We start from the raw sequence: 7,513 nt of genomic DNA, 5'->3' as shown, positions 1-7,513 counted from the left end.
TATATAATGCTAATGCAATATCCTCAAAAGCTTCCACTTCTGGTTGAGGACTATGACTGTATTCCAACACTGTTAAATGAAAAAAAAAATCTATTCATAATCTACAATATTTTGTGTACTCAGGCTTTCCTTTCTATAAACTCTTGTTTTTTCAAACACTGCAAGCTTGCCTCGGCTGCAAGGGCTTCCTTTATGTGGTGAAGTGACAATGCCAAAACTGTAATGAAACATATCGAAACATTCACTCAGCTGCACAGCCTTGTGCAAAATGGGCTTAGTCATTCTCACAAATGCAGCTGTGTGATTTCGATAACTGTTAATGGAAGGCTACATCTTTCCTACAGCAGCCCCCTCTTCCATGTCTTTATTTAGATCTGTGGTGCCTTTTTATTGTCGGTGCTTAATACCACCAAGGCTACCATTTCAGCAAACAACAATGCCAGTGTGTACATATTTGCCTTTAATTTATTGTTTATGGTTTTTGTTTGTTTGTTTTTCAGGTGCCAATGCAGTATAAGGCTACTGTACATGTGTAACATAATATTGTGGCATATGGTTGAGTATACATTCCAGTGTTATTGTGAATAGGAGGAGAGGGCAGTCACATAGATGAGGCTACATAACATGTACACAACCCTCTTTTTAACGGTTCTCAAAAGGTTTTATGTGAAAGTACAGCAATAGTAGATGTTAACGACAGCACGTGCTGAGCAACCGCATAAGAGGCATGACCAGGATATGAGTATTTCAAAAGGAGATGTCTAGTATTGCTATACTTGTACTACCTTTGGGAACAATATCCTCTAAGGTGCTAAAGTGGAACCTCCTTTGTATATTATGGTTTAGGATTATGTAAATAGAATGTCCTGTAAAGCCTTACTGTATATTAACTTACCAGACTGTTCATCCTAAAAAAAAAAAAACTGAACAGACTGACAACTGAACAGAAAATATGACTTGTACATAGTAATGTAGTTCTTTCTGTTGTGTATAGAAATACATTTTGTATTCTCCTGGTGTCATTTCCTTTCTAATTTTATTGGAAAATGCATTGATATTGACATTGACTATGATCATGACAACAGACCTGAGATTGTTGCTTATGTAAAGAACGTGTCTAAAATCACCCTAATGCTACAGTGTAGCAGTCAAGATACATGTTTTCATTCAGTTCTGGGCTTTCAGACTAGAATCTTTAAGCAAACTGGCATGTATACCTAGAGGTATTATAAATATGTATAGGTCTGGTTCTGGATCTGTTTGTTTTTATTCAAATTAATGCTGATTTTATGTTAATATGTTATTACTGTGTAGAGAAAAGGTTTACGGTCACATAACTAACAATAAGAACCTGATACAAATCCATAAACGTCAAAGGTTAGGATGCAATTCTACTTTGATGCAAAGTCACTACTCAAAACTATGCAATCTGTAACTTTTATTATTCGTGTGAGTTTTGTTACACTCATTTTCTTTTCTGATTTCAATGTGATAAGAAACTAGAACTCTAAAGGGATCCAGAGACCAAAATTCAAACTGCCTCATAACCTTCAGCCTGCAATTTAGCATTAAGCTTATGTCCATCGATCTGCAAACAGGACTAATGCTTGGGCAGAAGGAACAAGATATCAGTTCTATGATTGTTTGACTTTGAAACATAATCCTCTTTTAGTTCAGAAGTTTTTCTTTTCTTTCTTTGTCCGGGTAGTTCATCAGTTATAGAGAATCTACTGCTAGACAGGTTTTATAGAAATACCCACACATTATAATACCTCTACACATGTCTTCTTACATTGTTCTTAGATGTTTAATCAGAAAATAGATTTATTTTCCCCATTTATTGCCAAATGTGAAATATACACTGTATCATTTTAAATGACCAATTGCTCCCTTGCCATAATACAGCATGGTGCTAAAGCCATAGACCATGCCTAATTTGTCATTTCTAGTCAAAGCAGGTATAATATCCATTTTCCAGAAATCATACACTTAACAGAAAATGGCACTATAATTCAGTATATAACGTGTCCACACTTTATTTAAGCTGGCCTTTTTCATGCTTTCATGACACTTCTTTTCACTTTTGAAAGAAATCTGCAGGGATATTTCTTGTCGGTCTTTAGATGCTGGTTGCATCTTGGTGATGGTTGGATCCAATCTATAAGCACTATTTGTCTAAAAGTGACTTTATTTTTTGTCTGCCAGGCCATACATGAATTCAGTTCTCTCTGAATGGTTTAAAAATGTCTTTCTTTATGAACTAAATTGATCTTAATATAATTACCTAATTTCAAGTGACTAAATGGCTTTTAAATACAGCGTGGTCTCTGTCTTTAGCACAGCACTGCTGTTTGATTTGACTTGCAGGTTTAAACATTTGCTAAAAAGTAGTAAGATTCATGAATGAGTTTATAGCGTTTGTGTCGATGTAAAGATTCCAAGTTTAAAGAAGATGTGGAATGATGCGGGTGAACTTTAATCTGTCATAATCAGACATGTCATTGCTATATTATGTCACTTCTGGTGGCTGAAGTAGTCAAATGAAAACCAAAGTATTAAAACTACCCTCTGAATTTCATATGATATATTTAATCACTTAAACACTACCCTTGTATTAGTTTGTATTAGTGTTAGGTCTGTGTGGCATGAAGGGGACACCGTCTTGTTGGTTGTAACTCAGTTTTCTGTCAAAGCACAAGAACATTCTTTGGTATCCAAACAATGCAATATAATCACTTCCTCTGTTCTGGTTTTGAAAGCAGTGGTGTCATTGAAGAATGACACATCAGTGTTTTTATTTTTCCTTCATATAAATTATTCACCATGAAAGCGCATGTATAACGTGTACAGAATAATATGTATATTTTTCTGGTAAAATGCTCAGCATATATTTTACCAGTGGAACAATATAACAGGAGTTTTTTATAAGAAAGTAAAACTATTGTACATCCTATAGCTTATATTTATGACGTACTGTGAAGTGAAGCTCTATTTATGTACTTTGGGGTGATGAAATCACAGTTTTGGTCTCATTATTGTCTGGCGATTATTTCTGGTCCCAGCATGTTGCCTCGAGGACTTTTTAAAGAAAAGAATGATGTGCAGTCTCTGATTTTATTGATTTGTTTTGGTTTTGCGATAAGCACCCTGTGTAATAAGTCATGATCTCAGCACTCAGTGATAAAAACGATGATCTGAAAACAATAACAGACCATGTTGTGGTTCTTTAAGGGCTATCAGATAGCTTGACTACATCTTCAAATGTTTTTAGTGGCATTAAAATATGTATTATTCAGAAATAAATACATTTGCTCTTGTGGAGCAACAACATTTATTAGTGGCACAACAAGGTGTTCTCCCCTTTGCTGACACAGCAGGCCTGTAATCTGTACAGTGAAATGGTGATTGTGCTTTTTATTTGCCATATCATAAAGAAATATATTCTCGTAAAAAAAATGGCCCTTTTATGGTCTTGTGGCAGGAATGGGCCTGTGCTTTGTGTGCTCTGCTTATTACTTATGTCTTATTTCTTTTTCATTGAGGCTATGTTCTCTTTTGTTTTCAAACAGGAAATGTTGTGTCTTTAGAAAACAGAAGATTTTATTCTCTAAGATCAAAGTAATATGTAAGACACGTAAAAAGGTGGAAAATATTTAATGTTTTCATCTGATTTCAAAAGATGAGTATTTTCCAAAATTCAGAATTTGAGATAGCTTCATTAAATATGGGCTTACACAGATATCACGTTTGGGATACACAGGTAATATTATATTTACACTTGTCCAGCTTTAAAACAGTATTTCAGTTTAATAATGCTTAATTGTTTTAGGGATTTTCTGAATCTTAGATTTTCTTTCATTTGGAAATGTATATCTTTACATTGTTGCTGCTGGGACAAAAATGTTTTTACCTAAAACAGTAAGTCTATGAGAGAAATATATTCATAATATTTTCCAAGTAATTAAAATCATTTCTGTTGCTCTATTCTTTATTAAATGAAAACACAGTTTAAAGGGCAAATATATATATTTTGAAAATTGAGATACAAGGTTTGTCCTGACAAGACTGACAGCTGAATGACAGGAGACTGAATGTTACAAGATTGAATGTTGACTGCAATGTAATACCTGTTAACCAGACACCTTGACAGGCTGGATGTGTGATTCTTTTAAACTGATTCTGGTTTTTGACTGAGTAGTTCTGTCAGAGTATTTTATCCTGCAGTGTTATGCAGTTCAATCAGTATCATCATATTAATATATATGTAAAAAAAAAATGTGTATGTATGTGTTCACACACACACACACTGATCAGTCATGATCTCTGACCTTGTTTCTATATCACTCCTTGTTTCTATACTCACTCTCCACTCTCTCCAATCCACTGTGCATAGAGAAGCATTTTGTAGTTCTACAATCAGCCCATCTGTTGTTCTGCATACTTTCTTTGCCCCCTTTCACCCTGCTCTTCAATGGTCAGGATCACCACAGGGCAGGTATTATTTAGCGTTGACGGGATGGTGATGCGTTTGTGTGTGTTGTGGTACAAGTGGACCTCGCAACACTGCTGCTGGTGTGTTTTCACTCATCTGTTAATGCTGGACTAAAAACACTTCACCAACCAAAAATATCCAACCAACAGTGGTCCTGTGTCCACTGATGGACGCCCAACTCATACTGCACCAACAGCTGAGATACAGTCTCTGACAGTGTCTAGTAGAGTGGGCAGTAAGTGCACACAATATTTAAACCTCTAGTCTCACTGCTGTGTCTGATCCAATTGTACCAGCACAATGTGAGGGGCGCTGCAGAGGTGAGAATGATCCACCATCCAGATCATACCTCCACTCAGGAGGTCCTGACCACTTGAACATTGTAAATAGGGTAAAAGGGGGCAAATAGCATATATACAGTCTGTAATTGTAGATCATTGAAGTGCTAATTTATGGTCAGTGAGCTGAAAGAATGGACAGAGTGTAGAAACAACATGGTCGTAATTTTATTTGATTTTTGAAAATGTATTTATCATCATACCTTGTCCAAAATTCACTTTTCATCCCAATTTAAATATATCCTAACTTATATAGAAGGGATGTAGCCAAGGCATATTTCGTAATTAAAGTATTTTATATTACAACATATGCACAGTAGTGTAATATGGAGATTCTTGACTGAGAATGTGGGGAACCTGGAGTTCTGATCAGTAGTGAAAAGGCCTGACTTAATGTCAAGAATGCAGACTCGTACTCTGAGAATACCTCGATCCACCCTTCCTTGGCCATTGTTCCTCCTCAGTCCTGAATTCTATATTATGTTCTTATTAAATGCTCTACATTCCTTCTTGTCATATCAGGATAAATTACATTGAAATGAGCAGTGACTTTTAAATGTAGGAAAATGTTAGAGCTTTTCGGTTTACATACTCTTTGTCAGGAAATTCTCATTATTAATTGTTTAGCATTGTGTAATCTAGCTGGGATTTATATTTTTAACATTTCTGACAGAAAAAAATAACATTTATAAGAAGAATGTTGTCCCATTGTCATTTTAAGTTGATGCAAGTAGTGTATTGTTAATGAATGTTATCAAATTAAGTTAAATGTAATATAAATATAAACTGTTTTTTAGGAGGATGTGATGTGCTGTTCAACACCTGTTTGGAATCTGAAAATGTATATTCTACGTTAGCTATCTGACATGATATTTGTTCCAAGTAAACTGTATGTTTTGGTAGCTTTCAAGATTTGGTTAAAAATGAGTTTAGAGAAACTGAAGTTGTCTGTGTAATGTTGCATGGGTATTATGTATTTGGTGCATTGAGGAATTCCGTTGTTCCAGATTCAGGGCTTTTGTTAAAGTTTATATTTTATCTCAGTGTTTTATCACGTTTTTGTGTGGCTTTTGTGTCAGATCATTATTTCGTTTTTTTTTTGTACCTTTAACTGTGAGGCTCTTGTTCAGATTCCTCAAGGCAAAAATATAGTTTGCATGAGAGTAGCTGTCTAATGTTCTGAGGCACCTCTGAAGTGATCACCAGCAAGAGCTCTACCTGAATTACTGGCTGACTGATTTTACTCTTTATGTAAAGAGAGGATCCATTCACCAGTTTTCTTTGAAGGGCACTGGATGGCGTCCATATATTTTTACTTACAGTTATAGCGGTATTTTTACTATTCTTCAATTGCAACCTACCACTGTACTTCACTGGATATAAATCAACCACCTATACACTTGACAAATTAGTGGTTGATTATAAACAGTGACATGAAGTCATGACTCAGAATACAGATAATTTAGGAGGGGATTATGTTAACTATGTGGTTGAATCACCAGCCATCCATGCAGGGCATTGCCTTTCACATATGCTCATGTCTCAGTGTGTCTCATCAGAATTATTCTATCCAAGTTCTGTATAAGTTCTCTTCCAGTTCTATCCAAGACTGACACTAAGAAAACCAACCGATGTAAACAGTAAATCGATTTGAATTATTTATGACGGCTCAAATTTTATAAATGCCTTTATAGGCCTTACAGCAGAAAACGTTGATTGTCACATATTTTTACTCTACTGTTAATTGACAATAGTTGTTTTCTGTTTCGAGCTGCTTTCCCTTGTTAGAATAATGAATGTAAGTAATTTACAAAACAAGTTCCATGAGATTCGCATTTGAATTCCTCTTGAACGTGGTACAGATTCATACCCTTGATTTTAATATCAGGTGTTCAGTATATGTTGAGTCAGTTTCAGCTCTAAGTTGAAATGTCTTTTTTTTATGTTTACAATTTTATACATCATCTGAAGTTTTATTGATGAAAATATGTACTGTACAGGTTCCACTGTTGAACAAGATACAAATGTACACATCAATGAATAATTTTGTATCTTTGTCATTTTAATACATTACAAATGTTGTGACTGAAATGAAGTATATAAACATTTCATTTTCTTACGAGTGTCAGTGACATTTGTTTTCTTTTGGATTCTTAAAAAATATAAAATATTTATAAACATTTGAAAGAGTGATCCATTTGATCTGCATTAGCAGTGGGGTTTTATGACCTTTAGATGGTGCTCTGTGTCTTGTACTTCTGACTGGGATATAAGATGCGTACAACTCAGATATTGTAGTTTGAGCTTACAGTCTGGAGTATAGAGCATTACCTAATTTGCACAATATTAAATAATCACATAAAATTTTGAAATCTTCAACAGAAGCAAACAATCACAAGGCATTTATCAGGCATCATATATTAATGTTCAACAAAACCTTGTGTCATATGTTGTGCAATTTTTCATGTTCCTATAGATTACATTGCCTAAAATAGGACATTTCATCCAGCATTTTTGTACTTAGGGCCGAACCACTAGATTTTCCTACAATACTGTGGGGATTTGATGGCATTTAGCATCATGGGAACATAACATAAATAACATCAACAAAATACTGACTGGAATTTTGACATTAGCTACTTGTTTCTTAAGTTTTCCATTCCTTGTTAAATGGGATGATTTG

This window comes from Hoplias malabaricus, chromosome 1, assembly GCF_029633855.1.
Source record: "Hoplias malabaricus isolate fHopMal1 chromosome 1, fHopMal1.hap1, whole genome shotgun sequence".
NCBI classification, from domain to species: Eukaryota; Metazoa; Chordata; class Actinopteri; order Characiformes; family Erythrinidae; genus Hoplias; species Hoplias malabaricus.
Note: the sequence above shows the minus strand (reverse complement) of the source record.